This window comes from Marmota monax, unplaced genomic scaffold (genome assembly GCF_021218885.2).
Source record: "Marmota monax isolate L192 unplaced genomic scaffold, Marmota_monax_Labrador192_F-V1.1 WCK01_AAM20220418_F8-fsc00033, whole genome shotgun sequence".
NCBI lineage: Eukaryota > Metazoa > Chordata > Mammalia > Rodentia > Sciuridae > Marmota > Marmota monax.
Window position 1 is genome coordinate 2556885 of NW_026694282.1, and position 22435 is coordinate 2579319.

Below are 22435 nucleotides of genomic sequence, written 5' to 3' on the forward strand. Positions count from 1 at the left end.
CCTTGCAGTCTGCTTAGGGAAGCGCCTATCGCTTTGTTTTCCTGATGACACGAATTTGTTTCCATGATTGCCCCTCTCAACTGCCCGCCAGCCCCACTCCCTCTGTTTTTCCCTCAGGTTCCCACAGCTTCTGCTTGTCTCCTCCAGCTGCCCGTAGTCTGTTTTTCTACAATTTCTCCCTCTCTGCCTTTTATCTTCCCGGCCCTTCTCTTTAGTTTTTCTCTTGGCCTTTCTTGGCTCCTGTTTGATGTCATTTATCATGAGCATCCAATGACACCATCACCTATTGACTGGGCTTCTCCGTCATGCTGCAGCAACAGTTCTTGGGAGGCAGGATCACAGGAAGATGGACAGGGCCCTGATGGAGTTGTAATAAAATTCCATCATCTATCAATCATTCATCTATCCACACACCCATTATCCATCCATCCATCCATCCACTACCCACCCATCCACCCACCTATCTACCCAAGTCTTCATTTAACCATTAATTGATTTCTTCATTCAACAAGCATTCATTGAGCATGTGCTATATGCCAAACATTCACTATGTACTTGAGAGAGAATAGTAATAAAATATAGGCATGGGTCCAGACATATGGAGCTCAAAAGGAGAGGCAGACATAAACAATCATACATAAAAATGTAAAACTTCAGTAAATGCTAAGGAGAGGTGTATAGGAGCAACATATCATCTCATTGGGATTTGACCTACTTAGGACTGGAAAATTAAAACTTAAGCTGAGATCTGAAGGCTTTGAGGAAAGAATCAGCAGGCAACAGAGATAGCTTTGGGTAAAGAGAGACCCTCCTCATCTCTACCATATACTCTCCCCTTTTCTGGCCAAGAATTCCCATTCTTTTAGTAGAATTCAAGGATATTAGGCCACCAATATCAAAGGCACACATCCTATGGGATAAAAAGGGTGATTTAAATGTATTCAGACTAAATAGTGTTAATGGACATCAATTCCTCCCTGGGAATAGGCCTTAAATAAGGTAGAAGAGGCATTTTACACCTAGATGATGGACACTAGGAATCCTCTGCCCACTCCACACTGTGCCAGGAGGACTGTGAGGGCTTGTGGGGGAACAGGACACCCCCTCCCTAGCCTGCTGTTCCAGGTGTCAGCTGGCTGGCCCCCAAAACTGCTCCTTCCTTCTCTGGGACCTCAGTGCTTCCATAAACTTTGGAGAGCAGGCAATTCTAGAAGTCCAAGACCTCCCTTTTCCCTCTCACTGGCACTGGTCACAAATCCAAAGCGGCCATTGGGTTTCATGGCTTGATGGCCTCGTAATTGTTATTGGAACTCGTCTTGGATGGATTTACGGTAATGAACTCACCTAATAGCAAACCCGTCACGGGCCTCTCTGCAGACCGGCTCTTTCCTGAGTGAAGATATTAGAAAACCATTCTGTAAAGGAAAAGCAATACCGACTGGTGACTTTGAGTTTAGGAAAAACACCACTGTTTGGGTTTTTCTGTTGGCCTCTAACTTTAAATGCTACTTTGGCCGGTTGCTAACCTACAGGGTTTTTGGCCAGGGCCCTGTTTATTTTGGCTCTAAATGTATGTATCACAAGCAGTTTGTGTATTTTTGGGCATGTGTGTGTGAGCCTGTATATGTTATAAACTCCAAAACTTTTGAACACAAGGTTTTGTACTTTTTTTTTTTAAACAGATTCTTCTGGCCAAGAAAACTGGCACCTGGCAGGCAGGGCATCCATGTGCATTAACGACCTGCTTTCAGGCCACCTCACTCCGTCACAGCCACCCTTTGGCTTGGCACAGCCTGGCATTGGGCTCTCTGGCTCCCCTGGACCCCTGTCTTATTGAATTATGAATGAGGGAGGTGGCTCCTGCCCAGTGAAAGGGGCTCCAGGGACAGTGGTGCTTTCTGTGTCACCTCAGTCTGCAGGCGAACACTCAAGTATGCCTGGGATAGGGAGTTTTCTTCTATCGGGGGCCAGAAAGCCTCCATGTGTTTTGTGGCTTGGCATTAAGCAAACAACTGCTTTTTTGTTCTCTCCTCAGATTATTTGTCCAAACAAAAGGCAGCTGTCATGGGGAGAGAAGTACAATTTTTCCAGTGTTTGCCCCCTTCTGTGCCCCTCCGCACAGCATGCTTTCTAACTCCGTGCATTTCCATAGCTCTGGGTCGGATTTCCAGTCTGCAGAATGCAGGGTTTACTGCTCTGGAAAGCCATAGCCACCGGGCCTCCTGACCTCAGGCAGCATTGGAGCTAAAGGTGACATTCACAGGATGGCACCATCCTCCCCTGAGTCTCAAAGTGTTCTCCAAGCCTATAAACCATGAACCGAGAAGCATTCCCTTGGGAACAAAAGTTTGGATAAGCACTGAATCCTGAAATGAAAGAAGAAAGGTTGTCCTCTTCAAACTTCCATTTCTTTAGAAAGTTCAGAAGTCAGATCTTCTGCCTAACAAAGGATTGTTATGGAATTGAGAGTCATCTTTAGAAAAGACGTGGCCTTAAAATTTGTATCTCATTAGAATATGGTAAAATATGCTAAACAACGAAATTAAATGATACAGAATTTAATCTTCCTCAGAGGCTTCTTGGGATTAGGTGTGTCCTTATCTGCCTGACACACTCATGATTCTCTTGCAGACTTGGGCCAAATGTCACCTTCCAGGTGAGGACTTTCTTGCCACGGGACCTGGAGCTGCCCTCTCCCTCCCCTGCAGAATTGGGGCCACCTCCTCTGCTCCTGCAAGCCCTCTCACACTGTCATGCAAAACACAGCAGCATTTACACTTTGCATTCTAAATAATTTTGGACTTACAGAGAAGTTGACGAAAGGGTAAGGAATTCCTGAATACCAGCATTTCTCATCATTTTTCTGATTGGGACTTCCAAAAAACATTTGCAGACATTTTTTTTTTCCCCCTAATTGCCCTCTGACATGATTTTTATTTTTTATTTTTTGGTGGTACTGGGAGTGCCCTACTACTGAGTTTCATCCCCATCCCTTTTTATTTTTATTTTGAGAAAGGATCTCTTTAAGTTGCTGAGGCCACCTCACACCGTCCGTCACAGCCACCCTTTGGCTTGGCACAGCCTGGCATTGGGCTGGGCTTAAACTTGGAATACTTTTGCCTCAGCTTCCCGAGTAGCTAGGATTATCGTGACATGAAATTTTAATACACTGTATATCTGCAAGGGACTCTACATGTAATTGGGCTTTATATGTAAAATGGGTAAGATACTTTAACCCCTACAAAAAAAATTTTCACTCCCTTGAGTGTGATGGTGCCTTTGTGGAGAATGTGTGCTATGTACCATTTGCCCACATTCCTCAGATGCTAATGTTTTGCCATAATTGTTTCATCTTTCTGTCTGAATGTGTTTGTATACAGCACACACAATTATATGCACAAATTAATATATATCTAAATAAATAAATATATATATATATATATATATATATATATATATATATATATATATACACACACACACACACACACACACATACATTTGTATTTTTTTTCTAAACTGTTTGGGAGTAAGTTGTAAAAATATTATGCCTCTTTACCCCCACATACTTTAGAAAGCATCTCCTATAAATGATGACTTTGTTCAAACATTCTAAAAACACTTTCATCCTTTCCATATGGTTGTAAGTTCCTCAATCTCAAGAACCCATGTCTGAACCATTTTTGGAGACTGAGTAACTGGGATAGGACCTGGCATGTGGTAGGAGCTATTATAAAATAATAAACTTCATTATGTCATAAATGCTATGCATTTATTATGATAAAAGTTTTATTTTAAAATGAACTATATAACAGATAATGTGCACATAACATATGGGCATATGTTATATGATACACACACATATATAAATATGTATATGTACTGTGCATAATAATACAAAATTGTTACTGACATGTGAATGAAAAACTCAGGATCTGATATAATATTCAGCCACAAAGTATACTAGCTTTGGAAGATAGAAGAAATTGGGTAGAAAATTCACAGACTTTGGAAGTTGCTTCAAAAATAGTAAATAAAAAAAGCCAGTGATTACACAGCTGATGCCAAGTTTGTTGAACAAGAAAGATACTCCATGTTAGCTCAGCTTTCTAGTTTTGGAGAAGGCTGTCATTCCAGTCTCAACACTTAAATTGCTCTTTGGGAGGCAATATAATTTATTAACTAAAACACTTTCTTGTCTCCTTGGATTCACTCACAAGGCTATCAACAGCCTTCCATTTGGCAAATAAACATCAAGAGACTTCTTAGATTTTGTTTCTTATTTTGTATGTGCTAAAAACCAAGTTAACTAATCCATTTTTTTTTAAATTTCCTTAAATGCAAAATGAGAGGCACACATTGTGCCTCATGCTGCTTCCTAAGACACTGGGTGTGTTGGGGGCAGATTCTTCATGGATTCCAAAATGAGCAGTTGTAGAATAGGATCCCAGGGACTGGAGTGACCCAAATATGACTTCTTTCAGGAATTCGGCATCATGAATATGAACATACTCAACATAAATAAATTCCCAGTCCACAAAACATTTAAGTAGAATATATGCTCATGTTATAGGTGAATTGTTTCAGAGTGCCACAATGCTAGGTGACAATCCTGAGCATAAATGAAAAAAAAAAGCGCTTGGTATTCTGAGCATGATTTAAACCTTTCTTGACCTTCCTGCACTCCCACCGTGGTGTCCCCACTGATACTGCTCATCTCCATGCACACTTTGGAGGCAGCCCCCTCACCAGGTAATCCAAAATCCTGTGGAGAGTGCCAGAACTTGGGCGGAAAGTTTGGGGCAGAGCTGAGAAGAGAGCTGTGAGAGTCAAGGAATAGAGAGGGTGAGGATGTCAAGGGCTAATTTAACCCACAGTGTCCACAAGTTACATTTCTATGCTTTGTGCCTTACACTTCCACCACAACACGTGGCCAGAAGGGGCTACTTGAGTGACAAACTCTGAGACAAAGGACAAAATCACTGTGAAGGCTGGAATGAGTGATAGCATAGGCTCAGCAATACCCAATTCTGAACTGGGAGGGAATCACGGGAGATGTGACATCTTGTCTTGCAATTTTGCAGATAAAATAAAGACTCTAGGAAGGAAGAACTTATTTAAAGTTATAAAGCAAGTTACTGAAAGCTCATGATTAGATTATGGGAGCTGTAACCTATTCAGTGGATCAATCCATTTGATGGATTAATAATTTGAAAGAACGACTGTGCTAGGTAGCAACTGTGAGCAGGTGGGGTGAGGCTAGAGGAGGTGGGTTGCTAGGGGTATGTCCTTGGGGACTAGCTGTGGCCCTGGCTCCTACCTTTCTCATTGCTTCCTGGCTACTATGAGGTGAGCAGATTTCCCCCACCCCTCCCTTCCTCTTCCATGTTCTTCCTCACCTTGGGCCCAGAGCAATAGAGTCAGCTGACCTTGGACTGAACCTTTGAAACCATGAACCAAAATAAACATTTCCTCCTCCAGCTTGTTCTTGTCGGGTATTTGGTTACAGTGACAAAAAGCTGACCAACACACTGGCAAACTGAGGCTGAAACACAATTTTGTCTTCAACTCAGAAATAGCATCCTTTTTTGTTTTATGCCCTTATTGGAAAGTTGAAGATTAATGGGACGAGAATATGTTTTGCTTCCACTTCTACTTCAAAAGAATAGTTTGCATAAATTTAAATACTTTATAGGCCATTATTTGAGATGATCAAAGAGTGCAATTAAGAATCATATTAATCTCGCGAGACTGGGAAACAGAATAGGTGTCCTCCTCCATTTTTCATTTCCACACTTTTCAGATGCGAAAAATAAGGTCTGGCTGAAGGCAGTGGTGTCATTGTGAGCTCTGCTTAAAGCTCTGGCAGAGTCTGGACAAACTCTTTTCTAAGTCAGGCATCTGTGGAATTGCTTAATGGTGGAACCAGGCATTGTGAGCAAGTGAGGTTCAGTTTTATCTCACTCTCATGTCTCCAAGTCATGCCCACATGCCCACTACCCTGGCTCTCTTTTCTTCCCTATATAGGATTTTCATGCTGCTCTAAGAACACTGATGCCCCACACCCTAGACTTTTTCCAAATTCCCTCTCCAATGAAATATATCTATCCCTGCATCTAACTCTATAATAGTCCCACTCATCTTGCTAGGGCATGATGAGTCCCAACAGATTCATCATAAAAATAATCTATACAAATGGATAAGCTGGGCAATGTGTTAGTGTACTCATATAACATAATGACATAGCTAACTTAATATGCACATGGCTTTAAAATCACCTCTTATTTGTGCTGAATGCAAATATCTGAAAATTTGAGTGTTTTATTGACTCAGATTTATAGGATACAGGAAAACGGATAAGATACAAAGCACCTGGCTGATTAAAAACTCTCAGGATATTTTTCCACTCTGAGGGAGACACAGCAATCATTTGGAGGGAGATATTATCAGCTAGATACTGAACATCTTTGAACCGTCCAGGGTCAGAGTTGGAGGCAGATTTACCTGAAGGAAGTAATAATATCCAGTGAAATGAGAGGCCTAAAATGCTAGATGACAATCTGTATGTCCAATTCATGGGAACTATAGTTGCATTGCCTGGTGGGAGAATTCATTTTGTGAGCACAACACTCTAAGCTAACATAGTTTTAGTGATGAGACATGGGCACTGGCTGGAACTTTGCAGCTACCTTTCCTATGCCCATGCTTCTGACAGTGATCCATGTTTCTGGCTGTAGGAGAAGCAATGTTACTCATTGGTCACTAGTTCACAGGCCATGCTGCACCGGGTAGGACTTGCTCTAAGTTTGAAATACGGTGTCTCTAGATGGCACTGGAACTGAGTCATCAGAAGTCCCTTCTGTCATTCCATCAGACCACCTGCTTCTGGGCAATGTGTACATAGAAATACCATGAGCACAGGCTATTGAATGATGAGCATAAGCAGGGGTCTTGCTCTTTTGCTGAAAAAACGAGTTCCTAGGCAGAAGCTGCACTTCATACACTAATACATTGGCTAAAAAAGTATCCAGTAAGTTCTAACTTAAAAGGCAAATACCTAACCATAATATGTCTATCACCTAAGGACAAATCACTGAAGGGAAGGAGTCCAGGATAATGTACTAGCCTCAAGGCTGAGAATTACCTGTTTTGAACAAGACAAATTCAGGTATGATTCTATATCTGGAGCCTCAGGGTGAGTGGTCTGGACATGTTTATCTGGTTCTTGAGAATTCCTTTGGAATCAGAGATACTTAGCAAGCAATCACATGGGCCAAAACAGTCTCACATTCTGGGACTATGCTCAGACTATACCCAGTTAACTTCTCCGACTTCCTTATCACCACTAATGCTATAGTTAATTCCTTCTAAGTCTTCAATCACCATGGCAAACTGGAAGCTTATGAAACAGTGACTATCTGTCCCTAAGTTCACCTAAGATCCTTCTGGGAAAACAAACATGCACTGTTGAAGGTTCTGCCACAGGGAGGATTTCCCTTTCCACTGCCCTTCAAGCCACCCAAAAAAGAAGCTATGACATCACTGCCACTGGTTTCAAGGAGGAGAGAACATGTTGCTCAGAGTCATCTGCTAAATAGCAGGGCATTTTTGCTTTTCAGTCAACACTTAATCATAGAAAACTCCTGGAGAACACAGATGTGGGTTGAGGAAAAAGTAGTACTGTGTCCAGAACACACATATCAGGAGTGGGAACTACTAAATCAATCAATGGCCAGGGCCTACTTGATTTTACCCTCATATAAGCACTTCCTTTGGTGGCAAGGATGCTGTTGCCTGTGGTTTGGTTTATCAGAAATACCCACTTTACTGAAAGGTACTCGGGGAGCACAGCCACCTGAGGCTCAGTAGATTGATGCTCAGACACCATCAGGGATCAATGGCTAGTGGAAAGCTCTTCTTAATGAAAAATATAATGGCTATTCCCATTCTGGACTTACCCTCCTGCCATAAACAACTGGAAAACTGACAAAGCAAATGAAATTGTTTCTTCATATGTAAATATATAAAAATATGTGAACAACAATTGAAAAAAAAAAACATCAATGCAAGACTAATGCCTAGGTGAAGAGTAACCAGCAAGATAAAATTCTGCAATAGTCCCAGCTTTCTGCCCAGAGACTAATTCCAATGACAGTGCAGGGGAAAGGGTCCCAAGCAGTTCCAGGGGTCTCACTGAGTTAAAAGACAAAAGACTAAAAATTAGGGATCCCAAGGTGGAGTAACTTGTAGTCCAGAGAACAGAGGAACAGGGAACTATGCAGAAAAAGAGCTCTATTCCTGGATGGAGGTGTTCCTGAGTCTCTGGCTGGATGTCAGTAAGTACATGCTTATGGTAAAATACCATGACGAGGTGCAAAGAATGTCAGAGGAGCTAGAAGCTGTATAATTCTCAGGGTACATACAGGGAAGAGAGAATCGGATGCCCATTTATTTTGCTTCTAAGATTCCCTAGACATTGCCAATTCCTAAAGATCGCTGTGGGTTAAACCACTGCAATTACTACTCTAGCTCTACTACCTGTTATGGTATTCATGGCCACTTTGTCTCTGGAGTTTAAGTACTGATACATGACTTCTGATACCCTGAGGTTCCATCACTTCCTCTGAAAGTAAGATAACCTGTTTTGCTATAGTGTATCTAATCTCTCACAAGTATTTATTTTTTTAATTTTTATTCTTTCAAAGGAAAAAAAACTTAATATGATGATTCACACTGTGATAAATGATAAAAGTTATGAAATAGCCTTCTCTTGATGCATCCTGCTTTTGCAATTTTTCTATTCTAACTTATCTTTCCATCTTTCCCCTGTGCATTTCTATTACATTTGCCTCACCTTTTCCCATCTCTGTTACATTGCCAAATTCTTCCCTCCCCCTCAGCAGTATAGACAGTTTACTCATACATAGGTAGGATGGTTACCATTAAAAATTTTAAATATACCCTTTAACTTTACCAACATCTAGGTAATGGCAGTCCCATACCCTCACCCTTCATCCCCTCATTTAACAGATAAGCTGTTAGCTGCCCTCCCTTCTGGGTAGATGTGATGTTTTACTTGTTGATTTTCTAGATGTGTTTTTGTCAGAAGAAAGTATATTGTACATGCATTAAAGCCACCAAGATTGCTTAAGTAGTTTCTCAAGGAATTCATTTTAAAGAGGTTACACAAGGAATAAACTTTCTGGATTCTTTGATATCAAAAAATGTCTTTGTGTTTTACTTTCAAAATCAAATACCAATTTAGCTTGATATAGGATTCTAGGTTGAAAACCTTCCTCCTGAAACACTCCATTTACTTCTGGAATCCAGGGTACCCAGTGATGAATCTGCTGTCAATATGATTCTTGTTCCTCTGTACGTTATTTCTTTTCTTTTCTTTTTAAATATTTTTAGTTGTAGGTGGACACAAGATCTTTATTTTATTTATTCATTTTTATGTGGTGCTGAGGATCGAACCCAGCTGCTCACACAAACAAGGCAAGTGCTTTACCACTGAGCCACAACTCCAGTCCTGTAGGTTATTTCTTTTCTCTCTCTGGAAGCCTGTATGATTTTCTCTTTATCACTAGAATTTAAAACTTCATCAAGACATATCTAGGAGTGAGTCTCTTTTCATCAATCATTCTGAGTATTCACACTTGCCTCAAGACTCAAAATTTCCTGAGCTCTGAAAAATTTTCTTCAATGATTCCATTATTTATATCCTCTGCTCCATTATCTATGTCCACTATCTTTTTCTGGAATTCCTATCAAACAGATGTTGGCACTTTTGAATCTATCCTCTATCTCTTAACCTTTCTTCATTGATTAGCTTCATTGGCTATCTGTAGTATATCCTTAGAGAATTCTTCCATTTGATCACCTAAATTGTTCATTCATTCTTCAAGTATGTCCATTCTACTACTCAGAACATCTATGATTTCTTAATTTCCAAGACATCTGGATGGTAATTTTTTTTTAGTATTTCCAATCTCTTTTTGAATCTTCCTGAAGATAATGTCACAGTTCTTCTCAAGTTTTCTTCTGTTTTATGGATGAAGATGGCCTCTTTGAATGATAACTCTTCTATTTGAAGAGTCTTGTATTTCCCTCTGTTCTCCTTAAAAATGACACTGATAGGTCACTGAAAGTTATATGTGAAAGCTTTTTTAGACTCATTATAACTTATCTCTGGTTATTTTGTGGGAAAGGTCAAGTGTAAGGTCAAACGGCATATCCTGTTTCCCTTGACTTCTGAGCATAGCAGCTTCCTGTTCTTCCTGGCTTTTGTGTACCCACCTAGGGTTTTACCAACTCTTTCTTCTCAGAATCTCAAATCAAGTAACCCATGGCAATTTATTTAAGTCAAAATAAAGTCTCTTTTTTCTCAGTCTGGTAGACTTTACTTTCTTGCATCAAAAGACTTTCCTCCCTCCTCTTTCTCCTCTGACTTAGAATCCACCATTGAATAATAATAATCTTCACACCATTCTTGGTTATTTCCTCTACTCTGTGCTTTGTGTCTACCACAGTAAGACCCTGAAAGGTTGAGTCCTTCTCCTCCACCTCCCCTGTCTCTGAGTTTTCTTCTCTCTCCTTCTCAAGTGCCACAGCCTCTTGCTCCATGAACTTGGAGATTTCTTTTTCCTTCCATTCTGAAAACTCTTCCTGCTGAGTCTCTAAGTTCTTCATTGCTGGTCTAGCAACTTTTACCTCTTTAATAAGTAGGAGACTCAAACCATTACTGCTGTTCCTCCAGCTTCATGTTTTGAGTCTTACCCACTTTTTCTTATATCCCATATCTTCTTCCTTCTTGATTTGTTTTTCATTTTGTGGGAGTATATCTTTCAGTAATTTTTTCAATAAGAAGGTTTTGATTGGTAAATTTTCTGAAGCTTTGCAGGTCTAAAAATGTCTTTATTCCATTGTCATATTTAAATGCATATTTAATCATGCATAGCAATTCAGGTGCAAAACGATTTTCTCTTAAAATGTTGAAGATGTTGCCCCTTTGCTTACTAACATCCAGGATTGCTGACAAAGAGTCTGCAACTAGGGCAAGTACAGATCCTTCATCTATCAACATTTTTTTCTAAAGTTTTTTTTTAATTTCCTTATTTCTTTAACTAGTTCCTCCTCCCTATTCTTGCTCTTTTTTTATATATTTTATTTAGAGACAGGGTCTCACTGAGTTGCTTAGGGTGTTGTCAAGTTGCTGAGCCTGGCTTTGAACTTGTGATCCTTCTGCCTTAGCCTCCCGAGCCTCTGGGTTTACAGGTTTGCACCACCACAACCAGCTTCCCTACTCTTTCTATTCTCTTTTTCCACATGGTTATTGTAATTTCTACTTCTATCATCTTTAATACATGAGGCTTCTTCCATAATTTCCATGATTTGTGATTTTGGGACTCATTTTGGGATAATTTCTTATCTTGATTGCTATTGTCCTTCTTTGTTTTGTCTAATTTATTACTCAGCTCATCTATTTCTTTTAAAGGTTAAGGTTTTTTTTTTTTTTTTATTCCAAATTTTTAGTTGTGAAAATCAACAGAATTATACAGAAAAAGTTATTGTCTTTGTGCACACTATTATGCATGACAATAAGGGCTTTAAAGTGCTAATATAGTCTTACATACACACTTACAGGCCTTGACCTGCTCAAAACAAAGATTGACTTTTAACAACTTTTTTTTGCATTACAATTTTTAATACACATATATACCACATTTTTTCATATCTCTGTTTGTTATATAAGTATGTTGACACCCAATTCAAGTCTTCATATATGTACTTTGTATAATGATGTCCATCACATTCCATCATCCTTGCTAATCCCCTTCCCCCTCCCTTTCCCTCCCACCCCTCTTCCCTATCTAGAATTAATCTAATCCTCCCATGCTCTCCCTCCCTACCCCACTATGAGTCACCCCCCTTATATCAGAGAAAACATTTGGCATTTTTTTTGGGGGGGGGATTGGCTGACTTCACTTAACATTATCTTCTCCAACTCCATCCATTTACCTGCAAATGCCATGATTTTGTTCTTTTTTAATGCTGAGTAAAATTCCATTGTGTATATATACCACATTTTTTTTATCCATTCATCCACTGAAGGATATCTAGGTTGGCTCTACAGTTTAGCTATTGTGAATTGTGCTGCTATAAACATTGATGTGGCTGTGTCCCATAGTAAGATGTTTTTAAGACTTTTGTGTATAGTCTGAGAAGAGGAATAGCTGGGTCAAATGGTGGTTCCATTCCCAGTTTTCCAAGAAATCTCCATACTGCTTTCCAAATTGCCTGCACCAATTTGCAGTCCCACCAGCAATGTATGAGTGTGCCTTCAAGGTTAAGTTTTTTAATATCTTCATCAACTTTTGAGTTTTTTCCTTCTGTTTTCACCACCAACTCTGTCTTGTGTGTGTGTGTGTAAAGCTATTTTTTTTAACCTCTTGCCACTCTTGCCTGCTAGTGAAGTTCTTTGAAACTTTCATTTTAGATATTGTATTTTTACTTCTAAAATTTCCTTTAGGTTATTTTTAAGGGTTTACTTCATCTCTTACCTCATCAGGTCTTACATTTCCATCAAGACCTTAAACTTTTTCATAGTAACTACTATGTTTTTGTATTTTAAATATAATATTGAAGCTATCTCCTCATCAGTTTCTAATAACTGCTTTTTTATGTATGTAGGTTATTTTCCCCCTGTTCCTTTGCAAGTTTAGTCATTTTTACAATTGTACACTGGATATTTGTGGCTATGTTGACAAGATTGGATACTGTTTTCTCTTCTTGAAGAGTAATCTTTTTTCCTATAAACTGACTACACTCCATGAACTCAAAATCTTAAAATTTATCTCTTCTACTTTTATGCCTCTGCCAGGAACAGGACAGTTCTCTGTAGAGTAGGATGCGATCTTTTGTGCCCCAGCAGCATGTCAATACTTGAGAAGAAGAAACCCAGCCCAGAGTACTGCCTTTCACCATTCTTTAGAGAACAGATTCTAGAGTACTTTTCAAGGACACTGTGGCTCTTCACCAGTGTTTTTCAAATACTCTGATGAATCCATTACATGATAAGTGTACTCCAACATTTCTAGTACCAGAAGCCTTTGGAGGTATTATTCTATCTTATAATAACAAAATTCCTGAAGCTCCACTTCATTTTAGATCATTGTTGAATCCAATTTTTAAATGAACATTTAAAAATTATTTCAAGATACTTTGTCTAGTGCATTGAGTCTAGAATCTTTCTCTTTTTAATATTTTCAGCTGTAGATGGACACAATACCTTTATTTTATTATTTAGGTTTTTTTTTTAATGTGGTGCTAGTAATCAAAACCACTGCCTCATGCATGCTAGGCAAGTACTCTACCACTGAGGCACAACCCCAGCCCTCAAATCCAGAATCTCTTTAAGAATACCCCTATAGATAAATTCAAGACTTCTTTTCTTAATCTAATACTTTCAGAATCCACTCCCACATATGCTTGCTCTCAGGTTTTATTTTCCTAATATATATTAAAGACATTTTAATATTTTATTTTGGCATATAAGTTGTCTTTTTTTTTTGGAGTAGGGGGTGGTACCAAGGATTGAACTCAGGGGGCACTCAACCACTGAGCCACATCCCCAGCCCTATTTTGTATTTTATTTAGAAACAGGGTCTCACCGAGCTGCTCAGTGCGTTACCATTGCTGAGACTGGCTTTGAACTTGTGATCCTCCTGTCAGCTTCCTGTATCACTGGGATTACTTCAGGTGTGTGCCATTGCACCCAGTTCTTGTTGGATTCTTGTAGCTGGCCACCTGGGTCATGCTGAGACGTGACTCTTCTTCTGGTTCTTGAGAATGTAAGGAATGGTATGGCAGGGGATAGCAATAACTGCCTTTCTCTAGAAAGAAACCACCTTGGATGCAGGCTTCAAGGAAGGAAGAACCAGCCTCCTCTGATGCAGGGGAAGGAGCTGCTTCTGCTGGGAGGAAAGCTCCGTGGGGTTTGGGCAAACTTTTCCAAATGTGAACATTCAAATTTTTGATCTCCTATCCTTTCTAGATCAACACTCTAACTTGCAGGTAAGAGATGTGATGAGGCTGAGAATTACAGCTATTTCATTATTTAGCAGGATCAGACCCTGTTTCTGATTTCAGCTACTTCAACTGAAAAAAAGGTTTCTCTAAGAGAGAAAATTTTCTTTGAGAAGTTATAGAAAGCCTCTCATCTCTGATCATGCCTTGAGCCAGGAATTTAAAACCCTAAGCATGTTTTCTTTCTCTTTCAGTTCTCCATAAAACTGGGGTCTTGACGTTATGACCTTTGGTATTGCAAGACCAGGAAGAGCCAATGCTCCAAGACCATGCTTTCCAGAGCAGACTGCAGAATCAGCAGACTTTCAGCAGCATCCAGTGCTACTGAGAGTGCATCTGAGGTAGGAGACTAGGCCACTGTGGTCCAGAGGCATGCGGAAGCCTGATGATGTAGCCCTAACTTAAAATTCAGGAGGCCATCCTACAAAGGAGTTGGAATGAGGATGGGTTTACCAATCTGCAATAGAACCATAGTAGGTGATACTCAAAAACTAGAAGAATTCATGTAAAATATGACTTTTGCACTTTTCAAAAACAACCTGGGCCCACAACCTGGGCGGTGTAGTTGAGGGCTGAGTGACATCATCTTTTAAAATGGACCTGCTTCCCAGTCTTCCACAGTTCTCCCCACTTCTAATTGCTTCTCACCTCTGCTATTCTCTGTGTGACCATCCCTGTTGGTCCTCAAGTTCATGACCTCCAACTGAAATCTCTTGCTCAACCCTTTCCAAGACCAAGGCACAGGAGAAGATAGGACTTGGTCACATCTGGATAATGTCTAGCTGTAGACATTATCTAAGCCTCCAAGAGTGATGCTACAAGCTCCCCAGAAAATAGGGAGGATTTACTGGCTCCATCATGACTGAGGGAGTAAGACAAGTACTCTATGATAAAAGACTTAGGTCAGACTTTAGGCAAGACAGGGGCAGCTTCTAAGGAATGTCCCACAGTTATGAAAGCAACTCCTTAGACCATGTTATGACCTGGGGGCCACAGTCCTCCCTCTATATGCCTCACTGTGACCTCTCTTAGCCGGTTCTCATCTCTGATTTGCTTGCTTTGACTTGACTTGGCCCAAAAGTTTTCACCCAAGATAACAGACAAATTTTCATGGTAAGTGTGATTGTTTCAAAGAATATCCACAGATATCTTTGATAATTCTTCCCTCAAAAGGTGGAAACTTATTCTTCTCTTGAGTGTGAGGCAGAATTATCACCTCCTTTTTATTAAAAAAAAAAAAAAGGATGTGGTGGAAAGTAATGGTATGTGACTTCCAAGCCTAGGTCATAGAAAGCAATGTGACTTCCTCTCTGTTCTTTTTCTTGGCCTGATCATTCTGGGGGAAGCCAGGCACCATGTTCTGAGGACACTCAAGCAGACTATGAAGAAGAACTAAGGCCTTCTGCCAACAATAAGCTTCTATGCCAGCAAATCATCTTGGAAGTGAATCTTCCAGTGCCAGGAAAGCCTTTGATGACTACATCCCTAGCCAAAATGTTAACTGAAACCTCATGAGAGATTCTGAGCAAAACATTTCCAAATTCCTGATACACACAAACTGTGAGATGTCACATGTTTATTGGCATTTAAAGCCACCGAATTTGGGGCTAATTTGTTACATATCGATAGACAACTAATATGCAGTGATCAGGCAACAACACTATCTCTTTTGCTGTCCAAGATATTGCTCATGCCAGTCTTGAGAATTATGAACCGGATAAGAGGGAACAATCTATGGCAGATCAGTGGGGAAGATACTCTGGGAAATGTGACAGCCCAGCTATGTGATCTGACTGTTGATCCCACTAGATTTGCAGGAAACTTTGGAACTTACAGAGCAATATCTCATAAACATTTCATTACATTTTCTTCCCAGGAGTTCTATGGGACTGTAGGGCAGATAATGTTTTTCCCAATTGAAAGATGAGAAGACTCAGGCTCAGAGTTTCAAATTTCAACTGGCTAGTATGTGATCAATCCAGGATTTGAATTGAGGTCTATATGATCCCATGTCTGGGTTTCACCATGCCTCCTTAAAGTGATGCCATTTCCATCATGTGGGTCAGTTAAATTCAATTCAATGTATTTAAACTTGAGAGAGAATATTTACCGAGTGGTTGGTGCATGGTAAAGTACTTGCTAAATGGTAGCTAGTACTATTATTATGTTTACCATATATCAGGTACTGGGAATACAGAGCTGAACAAGACTACACCTTTTCTTCTAAGGAACTGGGGGATAAAGTACATCTTGCTGAGGGAGATGCTTCAAGGATTGCCTTGAAAAGTCAGCTGCTTTGATTAAAAAAAAAAAAGAAAGAAAGGGAAAAAAGAAAAAAAAAAGATTACTCCTTGAAGTACGCGTAGGTGTGACAAACTAAGGCCAGGAGTGGGTGGGATGCCCAAGGCTATTCATAGGTCAAAGTACTGACCCTTCTCAGATTTATGGGTGAAGTTTGCCACCTCAGTGGACCCTACTCAGAGCTGGCACCCACAGCACGAGTTACTTGAGTCCTCCTTATCAGGAACATCCTACTCTTAGTTTAGGCCACGGAGTAGTTTCCCTCTTATCCGAGAGGAGTATATTCCATGACCTTCCACAGATGCCTGAAACTGCAGAGGGTACCAAACCCTATATACACTGTGTTTTTTCCTATACATACCTATGATAAAATTTCACTTATAAATTAGACATAGTAAAATATTAAAATAATAGCAACTGGTAAAATTGAACAATTATAAAAATTATACTATAAAAAGTTCTTTAAAACTTATGAATTGCTTATTCCTGTAATTTTCCATTTCATATTTTCTGGACCTCCATCAACTGCTGGTGATTAGAACCATGTAAAGTGAAACTGTGAATAAAGGGGCCTCCTGTATTTATTAGGCCGCCTTTCCTTGAATCTAATGTGATTTACTGAGGTGTAGCAGAAAACACCCTGGGATGAGATCTTCTCTCAGCAGGAATGATTCAGGAAATGACTCCATTAAAATAACTTCCCAGAGTTCACAGGGCAGAGGAAAGGAATCGTCAGGGGTAGAAGGAGGCTTGTGGGAGAGGTGGGATGCAATAACCCACCTGGCCCATGGAGAGAGGTGAGGACCTTGGCATTAGAGAATGGTTTCTGTGACAGTGAACACCCTGATAGGTATCCAGAAATTCCCTGGTGCCCCCAAAGGCTTTCCTGAGGGAGGGATGAGAACCAGTCCTCCTGGCTGAGTCCTGTACAAGCACTGAGAATGGCCTGCTTTTGTCCGATTTCTCTTCTCTTGTTTTGTTTTGTTTTTTTGATAATCACCAGATTCCTGACATTCTTTGTATGCAACACCCATTAAACCTAACCCATTCTCCAAGACAAAGAAAACACCAGGTCTGGGGACACTGGCCAATAAGAAGTCCACGACCTTCCCTTTCTGGGGCACTGGTATTTTTAAGGCAACAAATGCATGATATCGAGTGTTCCATCAAGGCTCCCTAACTGAGCAGATCCAGCAGTTGTCCCAGAGAGGAAACAAACGGAGAAATGCCCCTATGTGATTATGGGATGCTCACAAAAACAGATCATGAAATTCCTCGCCCTAGTCAGGAAGGCGTGTGTGGGGGGGGGGCGGGCAGGGAGAATGGGCAGTGGAGCTGTTTGTCACAATGCTGGGAGCTCATCATTGTCTCCTTCAGGACACAGATGAGGGTGGTTGGACCTTTTGCTCGCCCTTGTGAAAATACAAGACACAACAGATTTCTCTTCAAGGACAGATTCCGACCAGAAGTCTTTGCCTCAAGGCAAAAACATGCACTATTTTGGCCCCACACAGGCTTTCTCTCTGCTGACCCCTACTCTGGCTGTGTGCACACTGAGCTGATGGCCAGGCCTAGGGTCAGAAGGAGCATGACCTGAGCAGGTGCTTCCAGGCCTGCCCAGATCCCACTGCCACCCTCTTCAGCTCCTCTGTGGGCCAGAACTGCAGCAGCCTCCTTCGGGTTCTTTGTCTTTCAGCAAATGAAGGCAAAGGCTGAGGAAAGGGAAATGTGATCTCTAGTGAATTGCAGTATTTTGCTTTCTCTAATCCTATTCAGGTGGTGACTGTAGCAAAAAAGGAAACCAGGCTAATATGCAGGATGGATAAAAACCCTGATTATTACCCCGATGAATGTGCGTTGGCTGAATTGAACTTGAGTCCCAGTGATGCATTATTAATGGGCCTCCAGTTCCAACCTGAGCTTGGAGATGGGGCTATGTGAAGTGGGAGGGTCTCTCCCTGGAGGGGGCTGGACGAGGGAGCAGCAGCCTCCCAGCCTGGCCCCACCTCCTGGCCACGTGCCAGCGGCATCCTCCAGGACTGCTTGCCTTGCACCTGCACCTGCACCTCCACTTCTTTGCTCTCTGAGAAGCTGCAGGTAATTTATTCTCCCTTGGAGCCTTCCTGAGGCCAGACTTGGGGAGAGAGTATGTGGAGAGGGTGTGGGAGGACCATGCTCATCTTCTCCATTCCCTAGAGAAGCGCTCCCCAGTGAGGAGGGTGGAAAACATTGTCATGCACGAATAATGCACTTTTTCCTTTGCTTTCTTCGAAGAGTTCAGAGCACCTAGCAAATAGGATGTTCTTTACCCTCCACAACTCCACCCCCCCGCCCCCAGGACACATCAGGTTTTGATCCCCTCTCCCATTTTTCATTAACGGATAAGGAAATGACAACCCAGAGCAGACAGAGTCTGCGAGCCAGCCAGTCAGCAGACTGCAGCCAGGAGCTGTACCCAGTTTTTATCCATCCTGCATATTAGCCTGTTTCCCTTTTTGTGTTGAGCAGAGCAGAGCTGGGGAGTCCTCACAAGGGCAGGACTCTCTGGGTTGACCCCATGCCTACTCACTACAGGCTCCTGAAAGAGATCCCAACAAATCTAAAGCCCAGGCACAGGCAAAGCTTGTGGGACAAGCTGGTCACCTAAAAGAGTTTAGTTGTTGTAATTAGCGAAGGGGTTCTCTTCTAAGAGGATGCTGCTAGGTCATGTAGAAATATCATGAAAACTCTACCAGAGCAGTCGCAAGGTGGGAAAGTGTTGTTTCTTTCAAAATGTAGTCCTGTTTAGTCTCAAAATGAAGGCAAAAATTCCCTCCAGATATCGCCAGGAGATGATTCCCAGGTTTTCCTGCTAAACGAATTCAACAAGAGGAGAGACCCAGTTTTCCGTGTTAAGGTTTTCTATGTGGAGGACTTGCCATTGAGTGACAGTGACTAGCTCCTAATTCTCTTTTGCCTTTATTTTTGTATAGACTCTTGTTAACACATCTCACTGTCTCCAGTCTTCCTTCTGAAATATGACAGTAACAGTGATCTTTAAAATAAAACAAAGTCTGGGGCTGGAGGTATAGCTCTGTGGTAGAGTGCCAACTTAAGCATGTGTAAGTCCCTGGGTTTGATCCCAGCACCAAACAAACAGAACACCAAACACTGATCAGGCCACTCCAGTGCTGAAAACGCAATGACCTTTGTAAAAAAGGCAAACTACTTAGCACAGCATGAAAGGCCCCTGTCTATCCTACCAGACATCGGAAATTGCCTCCTTTTTTTCTCCATCCCAAGCTCATAATTCATTCATTTGTTCAAACATTAAACTGAAATTTATTGAGTGGTGACTATTTCCCAGCCAGTTTGCCAGGCTCCTGGGAACATATTGCTCCTGACAGTGCCCAGAGCATGAGCTGACCAGGACTCATGGAATCTTCCTCTATCCTTAGAATTCATTTCTCTCTCTGCCTATAACACCCTCCTTCCCCTTTTCATCAGCTGTCTTTACTTGCTCATGCCTCTTGTCCCTCTTAAATGATACTCTTGAGTGTTCTGATAGCACACGGTACAAGAATTGGGTGTTGTTTTCTATTTTTCTACTTTATCTATGTGCTCTTTGAAGGCCAGGACTTTGTTTTATTCATGGCACCTGGCACAGACCCAGCTCTGTGACTGTCGAGGTCATGATTCCACTAGTCTGTTGGCTTTGGCCGATGATACTTAAGGAAAAGTCATCTGGGAGCTTCTAAGACAGACTCCTTTAAAAAGTAACCATGCCTTGTTTTCTCTAGGGTGTCAGATCTAAAAGTAACGCCTGGACCAGCTGCATCCATCTTGTTATCCAAATGGAAGTAGCTTTAGAATGAAGCCAGTAAAGAGGATAACAGGGCAGAGAGAAGGAAGGAGCCCCAGTCCAAGAGTTCCCACCTCTGTACTTGAAGTGATGAGAATAGCAAAGTTCTCATGGTTTAGCCATTTTGACTCAAGGTAAAGACCCAAATGTCTCCTTGTCTTTCTCCTGTCCCTTTTTCTTTTCCCTCCTTCTTCTCCTCCTTACTTTTCTTCCCAAATCTCCTGACTTAGAGCTCAATATCTATCTTTTATAGGGCCCAGCATCTGAGTCCAATTGACAGCGTCTGGAATTGTCCTCTTTGCTAATAAACTATAGACTCTTTTTAAAGAGGAGGAAATTTATTTTGACCACAATTGTCCTATTTTTCCCTTCTCCCAAGGGATACCCAATGTCTTTTACATAATAAGGAGCTACTTAAATGTTTGCTGAATGGAACTGAATTCATCAACTACTCCCCCCCCTCCTTTTCTTAATTCCAATTCATCACTTACTTTAGCACCACATAATTTTATTCTGTTCTGTTGTTCTTACACTGTTCCCCACTGAAAGTCTTGCATTCCCCAAGATATTAAGGTCCAAGAGAACAGCACCTGAGTCTTATTCCTTATGTCTTTGGTATCCCACATAGCTCTCAGTGTTTGTAGGGCTCATAAGAGCTTCCTGATGAATTTGTTCACTGAAACCTGAATAACACAGACAGTGCATCCAAGTTCATAATTATGCACCATGTGCCTGCATGAACCACTATTGTGTGCTTGTCTCAGTTTCTTGATAGCAGAAGCTCTTACCTTTTACTTTCTGCTATACTTTGGCAGTCACCAGCATCAATAAAGACTCTGTGGTTAATGTATGAGACTATTAAGCTACTGTCTCCCCACAAATCACAACCTCACAGGCTATTTTGATTCAGTTAACCTCTCAAGGACTGATGTGATGAGGGTGGAACTAACATTTTCAAATATCTAAATTTTAGGGGGGCTGTTTTTGGAAGTGACATCATTCATTGATATCCTTGTCCAGCCGTTAGGCCACTTGGATGTTGTTTGGGCAGGGATAGAGTCCAGTTTTCTTTCTCGCTCCACCAGGCATTACTATTTTTAAAGCTCTACCTCTTAGGCACATCCCTCTGGGTCTGCAAAGAATTGTGTAACCACAGCTGCTGTTTGCCGGGAGGACCCTTGGCACCCTGAGTTCTGTCCTTAAGAAGGTCTGCTGACGAGACTGCTGCTGCGCTCATGCCTGGCCACGTGACCATATTCAAGAACAAAACCCAGCACTTTAAATTATTTACACCAACTCCCAACAAACAACCAGCCAGGGAGAGGTAAATACAGGGCTTTCCCATTCCTTCACTGCTACTTTTCGCAGAGTTTCTCCTATCTTGATGATGGATTTTGAGCCTGGTTATAATACACTATCTCCCAGAGACAACATTTTAAAATCTTAAAACCAAGAGAAAGTAGGGATTGACTGTGAGTCAACAAATCTGTCTTCAGTTTCTTCTCCCTATTTTATTATCTGAGTGGTCTAGCTTCTCTCTCTAAATCTGAAGAACAGTTAGACAATCTCTGCTTTTTGTACCCTGGCACTCAGAGATAGTGGTGGTGGCCAGGTGGTGAGCTACCTGTTTGTTTCTGCATCAAGAGCATCTGTGATACAGAGAAGAGGATGCAATATCAGTGCTCTATAACCAATGAAAACATCCCAATTTAAGATGACTCTTGACATGAGAGGTAGCATATGGCCTGCCCTTCCAGATGCAAAAGTGAGTAGGATATTTAGACCCTCCAGGAATACATTGAAAAGGAGGGGAAAATATCTTTTCTTTTTTTAAAATTTAATATTTTGATAAAATAATTTGTGGTCATAAAATTGATAAAAAGTAGCAATGTATTTAGTAAAGAGAGTACTTCCCTTCCCCATCTCTAATTCCAGAGATAGGTATTATTAAGAATTCTGTTGTAAACTTTCAGAATTTTTACACTTATAGAAATAGGCATTCTTATGCAGTTGGGTCATATCATACACACTCTTCTCTGACTCTTATCATCACACTCAGATACATCTTATCCTTGTTGTACACTTTGTTGGCTGCATAGTATTCACATAGTGTTTCCCAAATGTCACATAGTCTTCTCCATTGGATGGACAAGGATTTTTACTCCCCTAGCCCCAGTATTTCAGTGAATATTCTTGTTCATTTAT